The sequence below is a fragment of the Ursus americanus genome, chromosome 20, assembly GCF_024610735.1.
Source record: "Ursus americanus isolate L20-20 chromosome 20, mUrsAme1.1.p, whole genome shotgun sequence".
NCBI classification, from domain to species: Eukaryota; Metazoa; Chordata; class Mammalia; order Carnivora; family Ursidae; genus Ursus; species Ursus americanus.
The window spans coordinates 33,595,156-33,621,044 of record NC_142146.1 but is presented as its reverse complement, the minus strand read 5'-3'; the positions used below and the strand labels follow the sequence as shown (position 1 = coordinate 33,621,044).

Sequence of the window (25,889 nt, the reverse complement as noted above, 5' to 3'; positions counted from 1 at the left end):
AGGCATACTTCAAAGAAATTGAGGGTTCAGTTCCAGACCACCTCAATAAAGCAAATACCACTATAAAACAAGTCAAATTAATTTTCTGGTTTCCCGGTGCATATAAAAGTTATGTTTATACTGTACTGGAGTCTATTAAGTGTGCAATAGCATTATGTCTTTAAAATGTACATACCTTAATTTTAAAATATTTTATTGTCAAAAAATTCTAATCATCATCTGAGCTTTCAGCAAGTCATAATCTTTTTCCTGGTGGAGGGTTTTGTCTTGATGTTGATGGCTGCTGATAGATCAGATGGTGGTTGCTGAAGTTTGGGGTGGCTGGGACAATTATTTCTAAAATAAGAGAACAATGAAGTTTGCCACATTGGTTGACTCTTCCTTTCACAAATGATTTCTCTGTAGGATGTGATGCTGTTTGATAAGCATTTTATCCACAGTAAAACTTCTTTCAAAATTGGAGTCAAGGGGCACCTGGGTGGCTCAGTCGGTTAAGTGTCTGCCTTCGGCTCAGGTCATGATCCCAGGGTCCTGGGATTGAACTCCGCATCAGGCTCCCTGCTCACTGGGGAGCCTGCTTCTCCCCTTCCTTCTGCTGCTCCCCCCGCTTGTGCTCTCTCTCTCTCTCTCTGTCAAATAAATGAATAAAGTCTTTTTTAAAACACTTAAAAAAAAACCCAAAAAACAAAATTGGAGTCAATCCCCTCAAACCCTGCCACTGTTTTATCAGCTAAGTTTATATAATACTCTAAATCCTTTGCTGCCATTTCAACAGTCTTCACAACACCTTCACCAGGCGTAGATGCCATCTCAAGAAACCACTCCTTTGCTCATCCATACAAAGCAACTTCTCGTCTGTTAGTTTTATAATGAGACTTCAGCAATTCCATTACATCTTTAGGCTCCACTTCTAATTCTAGTTCTCTTGCTATTTCTACACATTTGCAGTTGACTTCCTCCACTGAAGTCTTGAACCCCTCAAAGTCATCCATGGGGGTTAGAATCAACTTCTTCCAAACTTCTGTTAATGTTGTTATTTTGACCTCTTTCCATGAATCACAAATGTTCTTAATGACATCTAAATGGCAAATCTCAGGGCGCCTGGGTGGCTCAGTAAGTTAAGCATCTGCCTTCAGCTCAGGTCAGTCTGCTTTTCCCAAGAGAGAATCTCCCTCTACCTGCTGTTCCCCCTGCTTGTACTCTCTCTCTCTCTCTCTCTCTCTCTCTGTGTGTGTGTGTAAAATAAATAAATAAAATCTTCAAAAAAAATGGCAAATCTCTGGGACAAGATAGCAAGAGAGAGCATGAGTGGGGAGGTGAGGGAGAAGCAGGCTCCCCACTAAGCAGGGAGCCCAATGCAGGGCTCGATCCCAGGACCCTGAGATCATGACCCGAGCTAAAGGCAAATGCTTAACTGAATGAGCCACCCAGGTACTCCTTGAAATGTATTTCTTAAATAGTAAGACTTGAAAGTTGAAATTACTCCTTGATCCATGGGCTTCAAAGTGGTGGTTGTGTTAGCAGGCATGAAAACAACATTAATCTTAGACATCTCCATCAGAGTTCTTGGTGACTAGGTACATTGTCAATGAGCAGTAATATTTTGAAAGGAATTTTTTTTTTCTGAGCAGTAGCTCTCAATAGTGGGCTTAAAGTATTCAGTGAACCATGTTGTAAACAGATGTACTGTTGTCCAGGCTTTGCTGTTCCATTTAAAGAGAGCACCGGCAGAGTAAATTTAGCATAATTCTTAAGGGCTCTAGGATTTTTGGAGTGATAAATGACCATTGGCTTCAACTTAATGTCACCAGCTGCACTGGCCCCTTAACAAGAGGGTCATGCTGTCCTTTGAAGCTCTGAAGCCTGGCATTGACTTCTCTCTAGCTATGAAAGTCCTAGATGGAATCTTCTTCCAATAGAAGGCGGTTTCTACCTACAACGGAAATCTGCTGTTTAGTGCAGCCACCTTCGTTAAGATCTTCTGGATAATTTGCTGCAGCTTCTACGCCAGCACTTGCTGCTTGCACTTCAATGTCATGGAGATGCTTCTTTCCTTAAACTTCATGAACCAACCTCTGCTAGTTTCAAGATTTTCTTTCGAAAATAACCTCCTTACCTCTCTCAGCCTTCATAGAATTGAGGAGAGTCAGGGCTTTGCTTAATTTTTTGCTTAATTTCCCATTAAGGAAATGTTATGACTGGTTTGATCCTCTATCCAGACCATAAAACGTTCTCCGTGTCAGCAATAAGGCTGTCTTGCCTTGTTATACTTGTGTGTTCCCTGGAGTATCTCATTTAATTTCCTTCAAGAACTTTTCCTCTGCATCCACCACTTGGCTAGCTTTTTGCACAAGCGTCCTAGCTTACAACCTACCTTGGCCTTCAACAGGCCTTCCTCATTAAGCTTAATCACTTATGGCCTTTAAAGTAAGAGACATGAGACTCCTCCTTGCACATGAATACTTACAGGCCATTGTTGGGTTATTAATTAGCCTAATTTTAATGTTGTATCTCAGGGAATAAGGAGGCCTGAGGAGAGAGAGAAAGAGGGGAACAGCTAGTCAATGGAGTAGTCAGAACCCATACAACATTTATTAAGTTTGCAATCTTATATGGACACAGTTCATGTTACAATAGTAACATCAAAAATCACTGATCACACGGTTAAGCGTCTGCCTTCGGCTCAGGGCGTGATCCCGGCGTTCTGGGATCGAGCCCCACATCAGGCTCCTCCACTATGAGCCTGCTTCTTCCTCTCTCACTCCCCCTGCTTGTGTTCCCTCTCTCGCTGGCTGTCTCTATCTCTGTCAAATAAATAAATAAAATCTTTAAAAAAAAAAAAAAATCACTGATCACAGATCACCATAACAAATATATCAATAATGAAAAACTCTGAAATGTTGCAAAAATTATCAAAATGTGATACAGACATGAAGTGAGCAAATGTTGTGGGACAAATGACACCAATTGACACAAGGTTGCCACAAAGCCTCAATTAGTAAAAATGCACTATCTGTGAAGCACACTAAAGCAATGTGCAATAAATGAGGTATGCCTATATACATATACAGAGATTTATTTTAAGGAATTGATTCATGTGATTGTGGTGCCTGACAAAACCAGTATCTTCAGGGTAGGCCAGCAGGCTGGAAACCCAGGGAAGAGTTGCAATTCAAGCTCAAATAGTCTGAATTCCCTTCTTCTCAGCAGATATTAGTCTTTTCTATTAAGGCCTTCAACTGCTTTGATGAGGCCCACCCACATTATGGAAAGCTATCTGCTTTACTCGATTCCAGGGATTTAAGTGTAAATCTTATCCAAAGACCCCTTCACAGAAATATGTAGAATAATCTTTGACCAGCCAAGTTGACACACAAAATGAATTATCACAGCCTCATCCTCTGCTTGTCCTTCACATGTGCAAAAGTTCTGGCTATTTCAAACTATAGGAAGCTCTTTCAAAATGTCATGCTATTTCATGCCTCTGGGTTTTTACATATGCCATTCCTTCTTTGTGGAATACTCTTTTCCTACTTTTTCACCTCGTAAATTCCTGCTCATTCTTCAAGGCTCAGATTAAATATCACCTTCTCTGGAAAATTTCCCTAGGCCTACCTCTTATCTCCATCTAAGTTAGATGCCCACCCCCATTCTTTCATTATATCTTTGATCATAGAATTTATTGCTTTGAACTACAACTGTGGTTTTGTCTTTCTCTCCCACTAAACCTGTGAGAGTTTTCACCCCACAGGTATTAAAATTAGATATTACCAATTTTTATATTTTCAGCACCTAGCACAGTGCTTGGCGTGAGATAGGTGTTCAGTAAGTGTTTGCTGAATGAATGAATGGACTATTTTTTTTAATGAAGCAAATTTTGTTAAGAACAAAATTAAATAATATATATAAATGAATTTAAATGGCTCAAATAACTCAAGTAAGGAACCTTATCCACTAAAACACTTTAAAGTCCTTAATAATATTTCAAGAATAATGAAACATTATTGTGCATACTTTGGCTATTAAGAGAATTTGTTTATCTTGCGTCTCTACCTCTGGCTCTATTTCTGCTGATATGTCTCCCAAATTTCTTCTAATATTAAATTTTTCAGGCATAACTGGAGGTGTTCCTTAAGTAATATCTATCTCCTTTTCTTAATTAAACCATTGTCAATCAAAGAGGAAGGATGCTGGAGATACATGTCTCCGCATTTCCAGGCTGAACTTAGTTGCTAAGTCCCTGCTCCCCAGGGCACACCTCACAACTTGGCCAAGTCAGGTGAATCCCACCACCACAAAGTCACAGCATTCCTCATCAAGCTTCCCTGGGCCTGCTCAGAACAAGCTTCTTCTTTTTTTTTTTTTAAGATGTATTTATTTACTTATTTGACACAGAGACAGCCAGTGAGAGAGAGACAAGCAGGGGGAGTGGGAGAGGAAGAAGCAGGCTCATAGTGGAGGAGCCTGATGTGGGGCTCGATCCCAGAACGCCGGGATCACGCCCTGAGCCGAAGGCAGATGCTTAACCCCTGAGCCACCCAGGCGCCCCTCAGAACAAGCTTCTAACTCAGGAGCTATTTATCACCATCAGATCTCTACATAAAAAATTATTTTTTGTTTATTCCTAATACAAAAGCAATATATTTTTATTATAGAAAATTCAGAAATGTGGGAAAGCAAACAGAATAAAAATCAGTCACAATTCTATCACCCAGAGATAACTACTGATCCTTCCAAGCCTTTTCCTATTTGTGAATATTTTCTTCCAAAAAAATGGAATCAAACACCATATCCCAGTTTATAACTTCCCCATTCTATTTATCAATACATTGTAAATATTTCCCCATGTCACTAAATATTCTATAACATCATTTTTAATGGCTAGTTAATAAGGGCTTTGAACACAATAGGTCACTCATTAGCTTTCTGAGAGCTAAAAGGCAAATGGGATGACCAGCTGCCACTGATCCTTTGTGAGGGATAGATCCTAACCATCATGGGAAAAGCCACATATGTTGAAAATTAATAGATAAAAATTTCGAAGTTTTCCCACTGAATATAAACGAAGAAATGGGTTTTGGTGGCCAGGGGAATATTGTAAAAAAAAAAAAAAAGCACAAAACAACAAACACAAAAAAAAAACAAATAGATAAATCAAGACTATTCATGTTTGTCTCTTTGTTCTCCATTCAGAACATCATCTATGGAGAGAAACTAGCTGAGACTAAAAGTAAAATAAAGTGCATCTCCATTCATATTTTGTATATTTATTTAGGATCGATACACTGGTTTTGAAAGGATTTGAGGCAACCATTCAATTAGAGTTGAAGGAAAAATGAAACCACAGGAAATACCAAGCACAGATGCTTCCATGCACCTGGGACATACTCTTTTGGATTGTTTCATCCCGAATACGGCTCTAGATTCTCTAATTATAATGCTAGCTTTATTTATTTGGCCCCATCTCTGTGCCAGGCACACACTAAGAGCTTTGTTTCCTCATTTAAAGGTAGAAAACAACTCTGTGAAGTAGGTATTATAATTTCCATTTTACATATGAGGAAATAGGTTCTGAGAGTTTGTGTGACTTGCCAGTTAGTGAGTCACATAACCAGTTGATGGTATGGACAAAATTCAGATCCAGGTCTGCCTTCTCAAGCCCTTTCTTCTACACTACACTGCAAAGTAATCATCCATGGTAGGCAGAATAATGCCCCCTCCACACACCCCCATCAAAATATCCACATCCTAATTCCTGGAAGCTGTCAATACATTACCTTATATGACTAAGGGAAATTAAGGTTGCAAATGGAATTAAGCTTCTAATCAACTGACCTTAAAATAGGGAGAGTTTCCTGGATTCTCTGATTGGGCCTAATGTAATCACAAGTGATTAAAAGTGGAAAACAGAGACAGAAAATTCAGAGGAGATGTGACGACAGAAGCAAGGTGAGAGTGATGCAACGTGAGAACTCAGCCTGCTGTTGCTAGTATTAAAGACAGAGGAGGATCATAAACCCAGGAATGTGGACAGCCTCTGAAAGGCAAAGAAATGGACCCTTCCCTAGAGTCTGTAGAAAAGAATACACCCTGCCAACACCATGTGATAGCTGTACTGGACCCCTGACTTACAGAACTGTAAAATAATATTCCTGTTGTGTCAAGCCATCAGGTTTGTGGTAACTTGTTATAGCAGCAAACAGAAAACTCATACACCATCACTCTGTGAATGTCTAAAAACCAGATTTGTATTCTCAGAAGACCCACACGCTTAGTACAAATATGGACAAAAGAACTGCCTGCATGTAAAACCATGAGTTTTCCTAGAAAATAATTTTTGATCTTCTTAAGATCTGGAAGAATGTTGGATAAGACTGTGAAGTTCTAGGTCAAGTGACATGGACAAGATTATTTTTGCCTAAAATAGAAACTACTTGCTGGCTTGCTTGCCCCCTGAAATACTGTTTGAAATGTCTGCTTTTAAGAACCACATCCTCATGGATCATCTAGAAAAAAATGAATTCTAAAACATCTCTTAATGGCTGAGCTAACTGGCCTGGTGGATACAGTTATTAAGTATTGAATCAGAACTTTGGTTGGATGCCATCAAATAGGATTTTGGATTAATAACCAATACTGGACAATAAATTTAACCAATTCTGGAGGCAGCAGATCTGAATTTTAATTTGCCTCTATCATTTTCTACCTGTACATACAGCACTTGGCCTTTCTAAAGCTTAGTTTCTTCATCTGCAAGATCAGTTGTTATTACCAACTTGAAAAGGTTATTAATAAGGATTTAATGAAAATATACATCAAAAGTATGTTATACATCGGGGCGCCTGGGTGGCACAGCGGTTAAGCATCTGCCTTCGGCTCAGGGCGTGATCCCGGCGTTATGGGATCGAGCCCCACATCAGGCTCTTCCGCTATGAGCCTGCTTCTTCCTCTCCCGCTCCCCCTGCTTGTGTTCCCTCTCTCGCTGGCTGTTTCTATCTCTGTCAAATAAATAAATAAAATCTTTAAAAAAAAAAAAAGTATGTAGCAGGTGCTCAATAAATACTAGCTTGCTTGCTTCCTATTGGTCAAATACTGTGGAAATTTTGACATTAGCATAGAAGAAAGATTTATTTTCCTCTCTGCTGTTTCTATAGCAAGAAGGTTATTATTTACAGTTTATGAGTTGCTAGATTAGGAATTTTTTAAAAGACAAAACAATCATGCATTCAAGGAAGTATGCCTGGAGGCCCAACTCGAAATCTGCTCCTCCAGCCCTTCTAATGATCTTAGAAACTTCTGATTTCGTGTATTATATGTCTTTCTGATTCAAAGAGGTAAAGTGATTTTTGTTATCTGTAACTAAACCTGTCTGATACACAGATAATTAGTGTACCATGTAATATTTAAAACTGAATCCCATCAATCAAGGAACCTTTCCTGCCTACTCTGCTTTTCACAATATTATTTTATTATGATGCTAATAAAACATTAATATTTTGAAAGTTATGGAAAAGTATTCACACAATGCTGGTCTAATGTATAAGTACCGCGCGCTAACCAATTGCGCCACTGGAGCTCCACAATGCTGGTCTAATGATTCAAAAACTGAAGATAATTCTTTAAGTTGCAATTAATTCTTTTATCGATGGGCTAGGATGGTGTATAACAGTATTCATAGGAGATGATTTGCCTACATTTTGCTCCTCACGTAGTTGCTATTTGGGGAAAATAGCTTACAATTTGTCAAGAAAACTAGAGTAGATTTTTGAAAGAATCCACCAGAATTGGTTCGCAGTCTAGGGTAACAATAACATAAGATTTCCTTAACGATGGGTAGACAGCACTTTGAGCTCATATTGAAGATAAGTACATGTCAATTGTGGTAAATAAGGACTTAGGGCTGCTAATTAGAACAGAATCTGAATAATTCCTTCAAGCCATTTTCTGCTGGGAACCTTTTAAATTTTATGTGATTACTTAGTTCTCCGGAAATGTAATTACCAAGGCAATTTGTTTTCTTATACCTCCTTTGCACACTCTGTCTACTCTCCCAAACACTTCTACTCAAATCTTCATGTAGGCCCAGCTAGCAAATTCCAGGACAAGGGGCAAGTACTAAAATTCACTCAGACTCTGATTTTTAAAGTGCTCTTTCTGAGAAGACTCAGAGCCACAGAAAACTGGGGAGCTGCCACAGTATGACTTCACCTCCTCACACATTCATGCTGGGCAGGACTTGTCAACACATCCCGAGTTCTCTGGTTTGTGCACAGTTTAAGGTGGCTCCTTTAATCTGCCATGTTCACACCTTCGGTAGATCCAGGCAACATCTCAAGGGAGCATGCCAAAGTCAGAATCTCCTTTGTGGCCCATGAGTTCCATGAAGGCAAGAGAGTTCTCATTCATATTTATGTTCCTGGCACATAAAACACATGTAATAAATGTTGATAGAACAAACCAAAGCTCAGTCCTGAACTGCATTCTACAACTGCTCCTTGAACTTTTTCCCATCTTGCAATCAGTTCCCACAGGTTCTGCTGTTCATTCTCCTATTTCTGTCCTGATATCACCTTTGAGATTGTCCTCAGATGGTTATCTTTGTCGGTTAGCTGCAATTCTGACTCTCTGTGCTAGGGACACTGGTTCCGGATCCCTGACGAACCCATCCTGGTGTGGCTGCCCCTGGAGTCTCTGTTGGCCCCATGCTGGCCCAGAATTGTCAGAACAAACCAGCAAGGATTCACCTGGGGGAGGGGTCAGCATCTCTGCAAAGTTCTTGGGTTGAGAGAACTTTCATTTGTGTTACATCCTAAAGAATTTTCAATCTAAAAATAGGAAAGCCCTTGAACCTCATTTTTCATATCTCCTTGTCATTTGAAGCTGATCCTGAACCATCCAGCAAGAAAGACGTAAGGAAATGGCAATAAAATCAGACTGAATGAATGGAGTGAGGGTATTTACTGAAAGTTGGCATTGAGTATTTGGAATATAAAAGACCAAAATATTATTGGTGTTACCATTTTTTCCATTCTCAAATGTTTTGGTGGCTAGAATAAGCTATACTTTGAATTCTCTTAGGAGCAATAAATGTTAATATATTAGACATTGCTTTATGAACTAAGGGTGCTATCTTCATTTATTTTAAAACACTTCAAAGTCATCATCTGAATATTTATCAGAGTATTATGACATTTTATTAAACTCTCTGTTAAATATGGTTGCTTAATTACTTAGTACTTTCTATTTATACTAGCCGGAAGTGATTACCTTCCACATTTTCGATTTTTTGGAGTCAAAGGATACAATTTTATTTTTTATACTGTTTCAAGTTTTTATTTAAAAATAAATAGTTACTTAACATATAGTGTAATATTAGTTTCAGAGTAGAATTTAGTGATTCATTACTTACATACAATACCCAGTGCCCATCACAATAAGTGCCCTCCTTAATACCCATCACCCATTTAGCTCATCCCCTGCCCACATCCCCTCCACCAACCCTATTATAATTTTAGAATGGACTTTAAATTGGCTCTAAACTTGAGTTTTACTCCCATGATTTGTAGACATGATTATAGGTGGAAACTTAGGTATTTACCCTAAAAATGTTATTTGGGGGTTGCTGGGGGTAAATTCTGACCTTTATATTCACATTATTGACCAGTAAGAAACATCTCGGCTCAAAAATTAGTAGGGGGTAAATTCTGACCTTTATATTCACATTATTGACCAGTAAGAAACATCTCGGCTCAAAAATTAGTAGGATATGACGTCTTTCACTTTACTCATAAGCATCTTGTTCTTGAGCGAAAATAATTTACTCTGAGAGTCTGAGGAATGGCAAGTTTGTGGCACTCTGGAAGCTGGCTTTGGTGCTCTGACCCTGTTAGTCCAGCCCTTGGACTGGGTTCAATTCTGTATTACTGTAGCAATAGCTAGCTTTCCTTTCTATAGCCATTGACTGTACCTCCTGACCCCGCTAACCATCTCATGAATTTATCTTGCTTAGAAAAATCAAGGGAGGAATGTGGAAGAATAAGTCCAAATTCACCATCATCACTGTACTTGGCTGATGACAGGTCAATGAGGTAACATCCTCTGTGAGGGTCATTGCCTGCAGTGCTAATAAATGCACCCGAGCACCAGAACTGCATGACAGCTCGCCGATTCCAGGCTAGAAGAGATCTGGGGCACATAGGCTGAATGATAAGCTCCTCAGCATGTGAGCTAACATAAGTTTAAAAGAGGGATACTTAGGTGAGAAAGAATCCTTATTCTGGGCTGAAAAGCAGAAGCTGCCCAAGAGGGTGTGGGTCAAGGCTGCTTCGATAGGGCTGAGCCAGGCAGCAGCGTGCGGCATAGCAGGCTGGGCTGGGGATGAAGGCTGCTTAGTTGAACTAGGAAAGGCAGTGAATATTGGATTCTGAGTAGGCCAGGCTGGGAGGAGCAAGGGAGCTGGGAAGAGTTGGGCTAAACTGGGATACAAGAGAACAGGAGAGAGACCTGAGGATTTTGCTGAGCTATGCCAGTCTGGGTTACAGGAGAGGAGAAAATGACAGCTAAGAGACATGGAGATGAGGTGAGGTAGGGAGACAGATTTGTTGGGATGGATGTGGGGTCGGGGGAGAGGTAGGAAGGAGAAATGGATGAGATGCACTAAATGGGAGGCTTAGCCCAAGTTTGAGCTGGAGACTCAGCTGACAGTTCTAGGGCATAAAGTTAGTGAAAGGACAGTCGGGGGTTATCAGCTGTGCAAGAGCTGCTAGGAACCAACAGCTAGCTCTGGGAGGGACAAAGACCGAGAAAAAGAAAAGAGCTAAATGAAAGCAAAAAGCGGAAAAGGGAAAGGGGTGGAAAGGGGCAAGTCGTGAAGGGAGTTATCAATCTGGAGAGATCGGCGGAACATTCTCTCTCGCCATCAGCTTGGAAGCAACTGCGCCTGTTGCCGTGTAGGCAAAATCAAGGTGAGGAGCCGGGCTCCGCTATACTCAATTGTGGTTGATGACGTTAGTAGACTGTAATGAACCATGCACACGAGGAAAGGAAAAAGTTAACTGAGGTTGAAAGAAAGCCTTATTTGGCAGTTTTCAAACAAGCAGGTTGATTTGGCTTGTGTGAAGGCAATGATGCCTGATCTGGAGCAGAGCAATTTATGTTGTACCGTTTTCAAAATCCATTCTGGCACACTGTGATGAATATGTCGGCTGGCAGCTAAGAACTTGCTGGAATGTAAGAGTCTTTCACCATTTATAATCGACACTTCCCTTTCCAGGAAAGAGCTTTTCTAATCTCTGAAGCAGTGGACCTATCAATTTGCATAAACTATGACATTCTCAGTGAACACATATTTATCATCTACCACTTACTTTCCTGGTGTCTTTTTAAAAAAGGCAAAATCAGTCAGCAGTGAATCAGCACCTTTAAAATCAGCTGTGCTGAGTGAATCTGTTAAGAGTGGCAGGGAGCCATTGTTAGAAGGGGGAGGGGCAGGAATAAAATGATCCTTTTCTATTTCCATGAACTTTTTTACATGTACATAAATGGTTAAGCCATCAATTAGGTTAGATGCTAATTAAATGTAATGTAAAACAGATTATAGGGCTGTTCCAATATGCTTGTTAAAGTATGATTGGTCGCTTACCCCTTACCTAATTCTCGTAAGAAAAGAACAAACAGACCAGGTGAGTTCAAAGAAGCTTACCAACCCTGACCCCCAGGACTTGCACCAGGCCCTGAACAAAAAAAGGAACACCGAGGATCAATAGAGTGTACTCTCAAATCCCTCAAACGCTACATACACCACCTGCTCACATTTACCCTGTTCTTGCTGCTGTTTATCCACAAGAAGGCCAAGCCTGAAATACCTCTTGAGGCTAAGACTTATGGAAATGCCAAATGAATTAGATCAAAATTTTACAAATTTGGTTTCATTTAATCATAACTGATCTTCAGATATACTATAAATATCACTCAATGAAATTACAACTCAGTCACATATACCATATACTATAATTAACTTAACTCAAATAAGAAAAAACAATTAAAAAATGGACCAAATGTCATCTTGCTTCAAACCAAACCATAAATCACCATATTTTGAGTAAAACTGGACAACACCTGGTTGGTTAAGTGCATACCTAGATTTATTAAAATCACTCCCTTAAATGTCTGTTAGAGAATATACACACATACATATAACGCTACTACAAAGTTGAAAAAGAGACAAGTCCCATCATTGGCAGGGACACTGTGTATGAAGGACAAGCATAGTATATACAATCCATCTCATTAAGAGTTACTTTGCCAGCAACATGTATCAAAATGTTAAATGTGTGAACTCTTTGACCCAGCAATGCCATTTTTGGGAGGAATATATCCCAAGGAGATCACTAGTAGAGTACACAAATATAGCATGCAAGGATATTCATCATGGCTTTCTTTATACAATAAAAAAATTGAAAATAGCTTCATTATCCTCTAATAGGGGACTGGTAAAATGAAAACGTCAATGCAATATTATGCAGTCATCCAAAAAGATAATACGGATGTATACATGATGACATAAAAAAAAACTTCATGTCACATTGCTAAGTAAAAAGAAAGTTATAAAAGAGTATTCATGGTATGATTTTTTAAATATAAAACAATTTTTACTGTGGATGGCAGAATTTCAGTTTTTAAGTACTTTCTTCTTAATACTCTTTGCTTCATTTTCTACCTAAATTTGTGTTTATTTCATATACTGGGGGGTGTGGTGGGGGGAATCAAGCTATTTTCATCAGAGGAAAAAAATCATTATGCTGTATTTCAGTCAGACCAGTATAGTCACCCAGGAAACCAAATATAGCTCTTGTACGTCTGTCTGTACCTTCTGTTGGAAGCAAAACTGTGGATAAACAGTATCATGGAGAGAATTTGAATGGATGACGTCTAGAATGCTAACCAAAACAAGGTGAAATACTACATGAACTAAGAAGGATTCCTTTATTACACTTGATGTTTGAAAGAATTAATTCATTGTGCACGTATGTGTTTATAATATTTTCGTGGCTAACAAAAAATAATGTCAATTCAAATGGCAGCAAATAATATAACTACGAATGGTTTTTCTCACATAAGTTTACCACTCCATAAATCTTTGTGTTAATGTGGGAAAATGTGACCTGAACAGATGGACCTCATGCTGTTTTCTAAAATACAAACAGATTTCTGATCTTCTGGACCAGGAAATGAAGTCAGCCCTAAAACAACAGACACAGTCATCCATCTCCTAGAACTTCAATTTAAGAAGCTGCTAATAAAAGCAATATTTCCCTCTTTACAAATACATCACAGTGATAAATTTCTGTTTTAATGGAATGTGTTCTAGACATAGTAACAAAACAGTGGCATATTAGTGGCACTGGAGAGGCAGTTGACTGAACCCTGAACCACACCAATTTTGGAGAAATCCTTCATTCTGGTTCTTGGCAGGTGGCAGCATTTGGCTGCCTCCACCCTTCATTCTCCAAGTTTCTCACAGAAGGGACATCCCTGAGGACTGCCACTCTGCCTGGTTAAATCTTCATCTCATTAGCCCAAGGACCCCTTTTCCTTGTGTATCTTCAAAGGAGCATTTTCACAAATAGATGCCCTTAGGCTTGAAGACCCAATCAAGGGTTCTCTGTCAAATAACTGGCAGGGTTTTTTCCTGCTTTACCACTTTCTAACTGTGTGACTTAAGGCTGGAGGGGGCTAGTGGGGCCAAGAGGACTGAGTCTGAGGAGGAGCTGGGGCCAAGGCGGTGGCCCATGAGGCCAGGGTATTATTTATATAAAGGGAGAATGAGTCAATAATTAAATACTGAGGTTAATGGGGGCCAAATTTCTCATCATTAGAAAGGAAATTACAAACTGAAAAAAAAAGTGACGACTAGAAGGAACCCTGTCGTATTGGAGTGGAGTTGAAGACATTAGAGTAAACTCATGGGTTTTAATATGACTAGATGACTAACTATAGAAATAGATATAGATTTATGTGCATATGTGTTTTTGAGTTTCCTGGCTCTGTCTGCAAAAATGGTCTAAAAGCAATGACACTCTAGTATTAATAACCACACATAGCACCCAGAGCTTGCATTGTCTACTAAAAGAAACCATGGCTCCCTGGAGAAATAGCTTTTGAAATGACTGAAATGGCTGGGTAAGAATAAGAGAAACAAGATAAGCCTGAAACATCTTGCCATCAGAAAGTACGCCGAGAATAAAATAGAGATGTTGAAAGAACACAAGAACCAGCTTGAACGGGATTTGAACAGATGAATCTCTAACGATTTTAGCATCAAAATCAATGACAACAGTGGGTTAAAATCCACTGAATAAAACAGAAATCTGCAAGTCCATGCTTACGTAAATAAATGAATTAACCAATAAATAGAGAACTACCAACTAATAAATGTAAATAATGTTGGAACTGGAAAAATTGCCATTTGGCAATCATCACAGTAATAATTTTTTCAAGCAAGAATCAAAATAAGTGACTGAGTTTACTGAAGAACAGGATGTTTACATAGTCTTGAAGAATCTCCCCACAAAATGCTTATCAATTACAAAGGGAAAATTAATAACTTTACAGTGAAGAAGTTATCACCTTAACCAAGTCATCAAAACCAACACCAACAGCAAATCTTTATTAATTAATAAGATACACTGAGAACACAATATCTCTTCTATCATATTCCTGCCAAAATTGCATAACTTGCAACTAATCATGAAGAAACACAGACAAACCTAAAGTGGGGGGCATTCTGCAAAATGGCCTAAACTTTGTTCTGCTTTGTTTTGTTTTAAAGATTTTATTTATTTGAGAGAGAGAGCAAGGGAGAGAGAGAGAGAGAGCAAGCAAGGGGGGGGTCATGTGTGGGGGAGAAGCAGTCTCCCTGCTGAGCAGGGAGCCTGACGCTGGGCTCTATCTCAGGACCCTGGGATCATGACCTGAGCCAAACAATATGGCCTGAACTTTCAAAAACGTCAGGCTTGAGTCAGCTTGAGACTTCTCTCTCTGTCCCTCTGTCCTGCCCTCCTTCCCCGACACACGCACACTCTCTCTCTCTCTTCTCTAAAATAAATAAATAAACCTTTTTTTTAAAAGAGTAAATTATTGGAACAAATGGCAAATTCTCAGTAAGGTCTGTGGATTTGATGGTAGAATTGTAACTGTTAAATTCCTCATTTTGGTTGTAATACTATGGTTATACAGAAGCGGGTCTTATCTTTAGGGAAAATACTTAAGTATTTAGGGTTAATTAGGCATCACATCTGCAACTTCCAGTCAGTTCAGAAAAAAAGAGAAAGAGTATGAATGAATGACAAAACAAATGTTGTAAAATACTTACAAGTGGAGAAATCGGGTGAAGGGTATATGGGAGTTACCCTTCACCCAGAAGTTCCTTGGGCTACAAGTGCAACTTCCTTGTAAGTTTGAAATTATTTCAAAGTAAATGTAAAAAAATACATTTGGGATTACAGTATCTATCCCATAGATAGATAGTTGTTGGGAGAAGTACATGAGTTAATACATGTGGCATGCTTAAAACAGCTAGGTTCATAGTAAATGCTAAATAAATGTTAGTAATGGTGGCGGTGGTGATAGTGGTGATGTAATCCTGAACTCACAACTCATCTGAATCAGGACAAGTTGACTCTGGGTCACTTATTTCTTTTCTCTTTTTAGGTTTAATTTAGAAACTGAAATAATATTTATTTGCTTTTGAGATGCTAAAAACGTTATTTTTAAAAAGATTTATTATTCATTTGAGAGAGAGAGCATGAGTGGGAGGAGCAGAGGGAGAGGGAGAGAGAATCTCCAGCAGACTCTGCACTGAGCATCTGCACTGAGCACGGAGCCCCATGTGGGGCTCGATCTCACAACCCTAAGATCATGACCTGAGCTGAAACCAAGAGTAGGATGCTTAACTGACTGCACCACCCTAGTGCTCCCAGATGCTAACAACATTATTAAACTTGTTTATTGCAGTTTAAGTACACAGTGTTCATGTAGAATAATATTTTACAAACTGGCATCCTCAAGCAAAAAACACATTAGTAACATTTTTTTAAGTAATCAAGATCAAGTTTCTGAAAAGTCATTTTCACCATTAATTTAGGCACTATTGTGATAATGAGAATATATATATTTATATATATACATATAAAAAGTGTACATAAACATGTATATATTTAATATAGGGTAACCATACACAATACTATAATAATATACATAAAATTAAAGACCATGAGACTTGAAGAAGATTTGGGGAGTCATCTACTCCAATTCCTTTGCAGCTAACTATACATCTTTCTCCACTCACGGTGGTGTTACAGCCTGATAAACCCATCATAAGTTGAAAGTATTGTAAGTCAAAAATGCCCTTAATGCACCAACCTCCAGAACACCCCAGCTTCGCCTCGCCTACCTCAGATGTCCCTGCATTAGCCTACGGTTGGGCAAAATCATCTAACACAAAATCTATTTCATAATAAAGTGTTGAATATCTCATGTAAGTTACTGAATATTGTATTGAAAGTGAGAAACAGAATAGTTGTAAGTATCAGTTGTTCAGTTTCGTGATCGTGTCGCTGACTGGGAGCTGTGGCTCACTGCGGCTGCCCGGCATCACCAGAGAGAACCATATCACATATCGCCAGCCTGGGAAAAGACCAAAATTCAAAACTGGAAGTATGGTTTCTAATGAATGCATATGGCTTTTGCACCATCATACAGTCAAAAAATCATAAGTCAAATCATTGTTAAGTCAGGGGCTATCTGTATCCTCTAGAGCATCCCCAACGGACAGCACCAATTCTGTTTGAATACCTACAATGACAGGAAGCTCACTCCTTATCAAGGCAGCCACGTGAGAGTCATTCTAACGGTTAGAAAATTATTTTCTAACCTTGTGTCAGAATCTCTCTCCATATAATTTCCAGAGTCTGTTCCTATGTATCTCCTCTGGGATCACTAATTAATTCCCTCTTCCACATGACAACATTTCCATATCAGAACTATTTCCTACCTTCCACATTGCAGCTTTCTCTTCTCCCAACTGAAAACCTTCTCTTTTGTTTCAATTATTCCATGTGTAATTGTGGCTTTCAGTCTTCTCACCATCTTAACCACTCTTCTCGGAACATACACCAGGTTTTATAATCTCTCCTATTCAGGAGATTCTGTTTCTGTGGGAGCAGCCTGGTCACAGCAACTATTCTGACAGCCTCATGCATTCACATTAATTCCTTCATTCAGTCAGTATTTACTGAGTGCCCACTATGTGGAAGACACTATCTAAGACATTATCAGAGATAAGGTTAGGAAGACATAAGCTTTCTCTTAAAAAATGTACATGTTCAGGGGCGCCTGGGTGGCACAGCAGTTAAGCGTCTGCCTTCGGCTCAGGGCGTGATTCCGGCGTTCTGGGATCGAGCCCCACATCAGGCTCCTCCACTATGAGCCTGCTTCTTCCTCTCCCACTCCCCCTGCTTGTGTTCCCTCTCTCGCTGGCTGTCTCTATCTCTGTCAAATAAATAAATAAAATCTTAAAAAAAAAATGTACATGTTCAGGGGCGCCCGGGTGGTGCAGTCAGTTAAGTGTCTGACCCTTGGTTTCGGCTCAGGTCGTGATCTCAGGGTTGTCAGACAGAGCTCCATGTCAGGCTCTGTGCTCAGCCCAGAGTCTGCTTAAGACTCTCTCTCTCCCCCTCCCCCCACGCATGTGCACGTACTCTCTCTCTCAAATAATAAATAAATGATCTTATAAAAATTAAAAAAATAAATAATATACATATTCATTTGGTAGAAACAATATATGGTTACAAGTGTCACAAAACGGACACAAGTTCTATACACATTAAAGGAAGGAAATTATACAATTAAATATGTATTTGCTTTAACATCAGAGTACTAAAGAACAAAGCTTAAGTCATGACAATGCCAGACTAGGCCTATTTTGTTTGTGGATAGTATGAGAATTGGTAAAAAGCAGAAGGTTGGGATTTAAACTATATTAAAAGAGAAAATTCCAGATTAGGGGAATTGTCATACAGATTCAGAAAACACAGAGTTTATAAGTCCATTTACCACTGAAAGCTCTGATAATAGAATGAATAATCATTCGTCCAGAGTGATTTACATGCAACTCTAGAAAGGCAAAATAAACAAATTAGACTACTATACACTAGGCTTATACCAAGTGCTTTACCCGTAATGTCTTACTTAATCCTACACCAACCCTAACAAAGTAGACACTAATATTATTCGATCTTAAAAATAAAAAATCCTGGTACGCCTGGGTGGCGCAGTCCGTTAAGCATCTGCCTTCAGCTCAGGTCCTGATCCGAGTCCCAGGATTGATTCCTGCATCGGGCTCCTTGCTCAGCAGAGGGCCTGCTTCTCCCTCTGCCTGCCACTCCCCCTGTTTGTGCTCTCTCTCTCTCTTTCTCTCTCTCTGACAAATAAATAAATAAAATCTTTAAAAAAAAATGCAGTGAAATTCAGCCAGGTACAGTGACTTGCCCAAGCTTACAAAGGTGCTAAACATGGCAGCCAGGCTTCAATCCAAACCCTCAGCTTCCAGCCCAACTTGAGGCCATCAGTTACCCCACAAAGAAATCTCTGGCAAATCTCCAAACACATCCTCACAATGTTCCTAGTGACTTACTTGGAGAACCCTCTCACTGAACAATCTGTTCCCCCTCTGGCTTTAAGAACACTTTCTACAGGACTCTGTTATAGTCCTTGACATATGGTATCACTATGATTTGTGTATGTAACACTAACCCCTGATAAAGTGTTACACTCCAAGAACAGAGATATGTCCTTATCTTTTTCTCAGTATCCCCAGGCCCTAGGGGCAATATGGAGTCAGCAAATGGTACATGTCCTCTGGCATAGCTGGCCTGCTTTGGAGAAAGTCACCCTCTTAACCAGAGACCACTAATTCTGGGTCTAATTAGTTGTGGTGCTGAGCTCTGGTTATCACACTTCTGCAACCTGATTCTATCTTCTGTCTCCTAACCTTAAATTTAAAGGAATCCAAGAAATAATGCAAGTATCTGCCTTGGTTCACCACCAGCTTCAGAAGCCTTATTCACCCTTGGGTGAATTCACACTTATTTAGAGCAAAGGCTCAGCCAGAGTTACACAGAGACCAGGGCAAAATAAATGGGAAATTACGTAATATTTCTACTTTCCTTCATCAAGTTCTTAAAGTAAAAGTCAGAGTTCAGTAAAGGTGCTGATATTTGGGGTCTTAAATAAAAGGAAAAAGACACAAACCACATGATTTTGATATAGTCAGGAAAGGTGACAGGCATACGAATTGAGTTCCTATGTAACTATCAAACAGTGTTAAGTGCACATAAAGTATTAAATATGCTTACTGGTCACATATAATTCTATTATAGCAATGACTATAGGAGAAAGAATGAATAAATAATTTAACCTGTGGTAATGTTATGAAAGCCAAAATTTCAAAATTATATATGTATATTAAAATTTATAGGGCAAAATAAGGTTTTGGTCCGCAGAAGAAAAAAAAAAACTCTGACCTCAGCTCTTCTCTGACATTTCCTATAAGTAGAAGGCTACTTTCTGTGTCTAGACTAGAATGTAGATAGATGAAAAGTGAGAAAGGAGAGATATTGGAGTGATTATCATTCTCCTTCCTACACCCAAACAGTGGTCAGCAGACAGTGACTGTCGGTGTAACACTTTATTTACTTGGAGAATCATTGCTAAGGGCAAAATGGCAAAAAAAAAAAAAAAAAAAAAAAAAAAAGTGTGATGATAAGAAGGGTACTTTGCCTGATTTTATAATCAAAATTATTCAGGAGAAACATGAAATAAGAAGGAAGACATAGTAGTGGCCCATAACATCCTGGAACTGATTTATCAGAGTGTTTAAGAAATATCATCCATAGTGCAAGGTAGCCGCAGCAAGAAAAATGAAACAAAACTCTCCTCACCAATGAAATGTTTAAAAGTGCTCAGAAAAAAAGGCCTGATTAGAGTATAATTAATGCCAACATCTTTTTCCTCACCAACAAATTCCAATGCCAAACTGGAAATTTATATTTCTACTCAGGTCACCAGGAGGCAAAGACTCTTCAAGCATCTAATAATTGGGGATGGGAGGGGCATCTAATCCTCATGGTAACCACAAACTGTCAGGTTGCTAGATAAATCAAAAATTGCTGAGATCAGCTAGGAGGTCTGCAGCGTGAATAGCAACGCTATCCAAGTTAAAAGGGGAATTCAGCTATCCATTTGAATTAAAAATATTGTGAAAATCAACTTTACAAGCTCCAATTAAACTTATATTTAATAACTGGATTACTTATTTCTTTGCATATTCTCATTAATTTTGTCTTTGAAAAGACTCTAATTTATGTAAAAGTATGAAAAAAAGGTATAATTAATCAGTCAATCTCCCAACTACTATTTTCTCTTGTGACTGAATTCACTCACTCCCATTTCTAATAGGTAAAACAAAAATATTAGGCGTATTAAATGAAACCAGTGTGATCACTGCCCCTCTTCAGTTCCTTTGACCCCTCTACTTACATCTACCCACCCCCTGCTGGAGCTGATTGATAGATCTACCAACACAAATAGATAAAACCTATTAGATCCTACTAGAAGCAGAATTGGTAATTATCTAAATACAATATGGTTCTGAGCTCTACTCCTTAGTAAATTTAATTGTGCTCTTTCTCTCACTAGAGAATATTTGTATAATCTTGGGTTGGGGAACTAGAGTAGTGTTTTAAGTGTAACATCAAGGTGAAAAGTCACAAAGAAAAGATGGACAGATTTGTCTCCATGAAAATTTAAATCTGTGCAGAAAAAAAAACCATAAAAAAATTTAAGTTACTAAAAACAACAGCAGCAACAAAAAGTCAACATCTTTCATATCAAATGGACTCTTAAAAACTCAAAAAAAAAAAAATGGGCAAAGGCCATGAATAGGTAATGCACAAAAAAAGAAATACAAGTAACCAATAGACACATGAAAAGATGCACAATTTCTATAAAAGTCACAGAAACAAGAATTTTAAAAAGAGTGAGATATCTGCTTTGTCTTTTAAATGAGGAAAATGGAAGAGGCTGATTATCTCTAGCATGAACGAAGAATCCAGAGCATCATACGCTATTTTTGCAGGGCAAATATTTACAGGAATTTTGGAGAACAGAAAACATGCACCAAAACGCAAAGTGTGCATTCTCCCTAATCTATCAATTTCATTTAGGACTTAGTCTATAGAAATACCATTACACAGAGGTATATTAAAAGAATGTTCAAGATGGCATTGTTTTTATTATTAAAAAGTTGTAAAGAATCTGTACTTAAGTGGGATGTTGATTAATTCAATACTTCCATGTATCAGATGGGAGGATATCTATATCTTCTGTGGGGGAAAAAAAACCAGAAAAATAGATACAATATGGTTCTATTTATGATACACCAAATTTCAGGTGCACATTTTTCACATTTCTAAACTTAAAATGCATCTTACAATTGACAACATCTTACATTCAATGAAATGTGTCTTTATTTAGGAATTTAATAATCTGGAAGTCTTTTTTTTTAAAGATTGTATTTATTTGAGAGAGAGAGCATGTGTGCACAAGAGGTGGGGGGGCAGAGGGAGAAGCAGACTCCCTGCTGAGCAGGAAACCCCAGGTAGGGCTCAATCCCAGGACCTGGACATCATGACCGGAGCCAAAGGCAGACACTTAACTAACTGAGCCACCCAGGCGCCCCAATAATCTGAAAGTCTTTATTCCAAACTGATATTCATGGTTACCTGTGGAGAATGGCCTACTAGAGAGTTTTATATTCTACTCTGGTGTTGATCCCTTTTTTTTATAATCAGCTATATTTTAGAATGTATAATATAAAAACAATAAACTTATTCCTGTTTGGCTGTTCTAAAATGTTTTTAAACCCCAGGAAGAAAATAATATAGAATAGATCATCAATACCTCAATAATCATTCTTTTATTTTTTGGAAAAAGTTATTTTGATCCATAACAGATACAAAAAAATAGTATGTAGGTTTTTTTGTTCTCTTTAAGGTATGTGACCAACCTTATGTGTGCACATTCTCATGAACTTCAAGGACATGAATTCTTAATTTGGCTAAAAAGTGGATTTTGTCATATTTTCCTTCTATACAAAAAAATACAAAAAGAATAGCTCCTTTTTAAAAGATTACATACTAACAATTTAACAATACTACAGACTATACAGCATTTTAAGGAAAAACATGTTCATTAAGTATTTAGAAATTAAATACATTATGTTAAAGGGTTCAAACTGAGTAATGTATTACCTCTCATAAAGGACAAGCCTCTGTAAATGTGAGTTAAAAATAAATAACTACTTCTTACAAAGTGATCTTCAATGGAATTTTACATCTAGCAATGAATTTACTAAAAAGGAAGATAGGATAACCTAGAATTTAAAATATAACCTTTTATAAAATCATAAAATATGGCAGATTATCTTTCAACATAAAGGGGTGAAATACTGAAATAAATGCCAAAAATTAAAGAAAAAAATATATATATATTTGACTACATAAAAAATTTAAATTTTCTATACAGCATAAAATACCATAAAGTTTAAAAATAAAAAGTCAAGAAAAAATTGCACCATATATAACAATGTCCTTACTATACAAAGAGCTCTTACAAATAAGAAACAATATAAGCACACCAATAGAAAATAAGGCTGGAAACTCACAAAAGAAGAGATAAGTATAACCAGTATATATATATATGAAAATATGTTCTTTTTTGCCTATCCAATTGGAAAATAGTTTTAAAAGCTTGGTAGAATCTAATAACCTAATTTTGGTGATAGTATGAGGATACTGATATTCTAATTCACTGTTTACAGTGGTATGTATTGGTTCACATTTTCTGTAGCACAATCTGGAATAGTGTTCTTCCAATAAATACTTCATTAATACTTATATATCTAGCACTGTCGTAGATGCTGAGAACATGGTAAAGAATAAAACAGACAGGAGAGGAGACAGGAAATAACTGAACAAATAAATGAACAAATCAATGTTTTTAAAATGTACCTACCCATTGAACTGACAATTTCACTTCTAGGAATTGTTCTAAGAATACAATGAAACAAGTGCACAAATGTTTGTTCAAATATGTTATTTGCAGAATTGTCTGTAATAGCAAAAAATTGGAAATACATAAATGTTCATTATTATGGTATTATTTAAATTACGTTCTATCCATGTAGTGCAATATTATGCAACCCTTGATAGTGACATTAATGATTAATTATATAATGCAAATGCAAGATCAATCCATTTAATGCATGTATGTTCCCCTAAAAGAAAATCTGTTTACAATGGTTTTCTCTGGTTTTATGCATTCCTCTCTTACTTAAAATTCTTAAAATGAGCATATATTTTATGAGAGAAAAGCCATGTTAATGTTTTGAAGAATACATATGTAATCTTTAAGGAGTCCACAAACCATACACCTCTAGTATATTTGAAACTGCCAGCATTATGATATATCTTAGTTGTATTTTCTTCAGATTATAACTTTCTATAAGATTGTTAAACTGCATATTGTTCTCTTTTACATTTTTCATTAATTCTTTCTGTTTAAACTTCCTTTAAGAACAATTTTTTGTACTGGGGCACCTGGGTGGCTCAGTTGGTTAAGTGTCTAACTTCCGCTCAGGTCAGGATCTCAGGGTCTTGGGATGAGGCTTCCGGCTCAACGGGAAGTCTGTTTCTCACCCCCCCCACCCCCCGCTCCTCCGCTCCTGCTCTCTCTCTCTCAAATAAATTAACAAAATCTTTTTTAAAAAAAGAACTTTTTTTGGTACCAATATAAATTTTACCTCTTTCTAAACTATCTTTGTCTGGAATTAAAATATGTATAAACACTCAATTGCTCAGCATAATACCAAACACTTTAATCCACAGGTTCTGTGACTTTGGAACAGATGATTGTGAAAATGAATGGTTCTGAAGAGTTCAGAAAGACCAGAAGAGTTAAAAAAAAAAAAAAAAGATGAATTACAAAAAAGCTCTGGAAAAAAGTGTAACTTGTAGCACACGATGGTGTTGAAAACTTACGAGTGTATTTACATGTAAATTATATTTGTGTGCATATAACATATATGTATCCTACAGATGCATATGTGAGCGTTCATGTTTCTCACCGTGAGTACTTACATGTAGGTAATCAAACCTGTTATACATATACTTTATTTGCACTCCCAAGGGGAGCTGCATTTTCCTTCACCTTATCTTCAGGGAACCAGCATCTAACCCATCTACAAATGGTTTCACTGTCTGGCAGGCTCCACTCTGGCACCTGCTTTGGAGATGAGCCATTTTTAGCAAAGGTACGAAGGGCAAGGCAGGCCCCAGCCGGGGAAGTGAGCCTACGACGGCGCTTGAGGTACTTACTTCAGCACCAAGGACACAGGCAACCCCAATCAAAATCACTGAAGGTGGAATTGCGCTCGGAAACTGCCTCTCTCAAGCCGCCCCCAGTCCCCTCCGCCCAGTGCTATCTGGGTACCCTCAGTCGTTACTCGGACGCAATCTTTTCTTCGCGCTTTTCGCCAACCGCGGCGAAAACATGGGCGGAAATGCAGGGCCCCACTCGCCCCAACACGAGTCTCCTTCCAGCTGGGCCGCGCGACCCTTCCATCCCTTTCTTCCTCCCAAAAGAGGCCAAAGGGGCGCACACGGTGTAGAAACTCTTCAGCGCCCAGAGACAGGGAGGGTTCGTGTTTCCCTCCCCAGGCCTGGGGAAGCTAAGTGGACTTGCCCTGCGCCTCTAGCCAGCACACCTGGCAATAACCGGCCCTTCCACCACTACTCCTTGCCCTCGGCTTTCGTCGGGGAAAAATTTCTACAAACCATTTATTCTCCATGAAAATCTCAACCCATATACACTGGCGTACAAGAGTCATAGACATAAGAAAGAAAAATACTAATTCTTGGCCACGTTTCTAAAACGATCCAGCAATTTTTAAAGTTTGGATTTGAAACCGTTCTCATGACGCTGCGGGGACTCACCCTTGTTTGGGTGGGCTCCTGGGCCAGAGGAAAGCAACAACCCTAGCCTTTATTATGGAGGCTGGGGAAGGGCCTATAGGTGCTCCGGTGGCAGAAAACGGGGGCGCAGGGGCCCTAGTTGATGCTAATCCTGCTGACCCAGTGTCCTGGTTCTCCAGGAAAGCCGGGCCGGGAACTGCGGGGACCGCGGCCCTTCTGACGTCCAACAGAGCCCCCTGGGAAGGGGGCGGGGTGCTTCGCCCTGGGCCCGCTCAACCCCAAAAGAGGGGCTCTGCCCCTTAGGTGCCACGACTAAAAGTGGGTGTGTGGGGTTCGGGGTCGGCTCTCACTCCTTTCGGGCGGGGCGGCCCGGCAGGCAGCGTCAAGGTGCCAGTCTGCCGCTGCCGCTGCCGCCTGATTCAGGGGCCCGGTTACCTGTGTGTCACGGCGAGGAAGGTGCGCGCGGCACTCCGCGGCCGGGAATGCCGGCTACCGCGCGCCTAGTCCAGCCTCTACGCGGGTTGTGGCCACCGTGCGCTTCACCGGGAAAAACGCGGCCAGGGCTGCTGAGGCGGCCAGGCGGGGCGTGGAGGGGGCGCCGCGGGTGCGGACACTGCGCCTGCGCTCTCTGCTGCCCGCCCCCCAACGCTGCCCCGGCCGGCGTCGAAGACCGGCAGGGACGCCTAGGATTTGTGCCTGAGCTGAGCGACTTCCCCCTACCCGCGGGATGGGAGGGTCTAAGGCTCCAGGAAACTGCCTGCCCGGGACCCCTTTAGCCTACGCCCTTGGAGACAGCAG

The 25,889-nt window shown here is 39.2% G+C and overlaps 1 protein-coding gene across 1 annotated transcript in view; it reads right to left on the bottom strand.

Moving 5' to 3' along the window:
- SLC35G2 (solute carrier family 35 member G2) overlaps nt 1-25,663 on the bottom strand; it is a 40,619-nt gene extending 14,956 nt beyond the window's left edge. The window contains exon 1 of the mRNA XM_045791833.2: nt 25,527-25,663. The gene's annotated coding sequence lies outside the window, so the exon portion shown is untranslated. The remainder of the gene's footprint in view (nt 1-25,526) is intronic.
- Nucleotides 25,664-25,889: the final 226 nt, after the last annotated feature.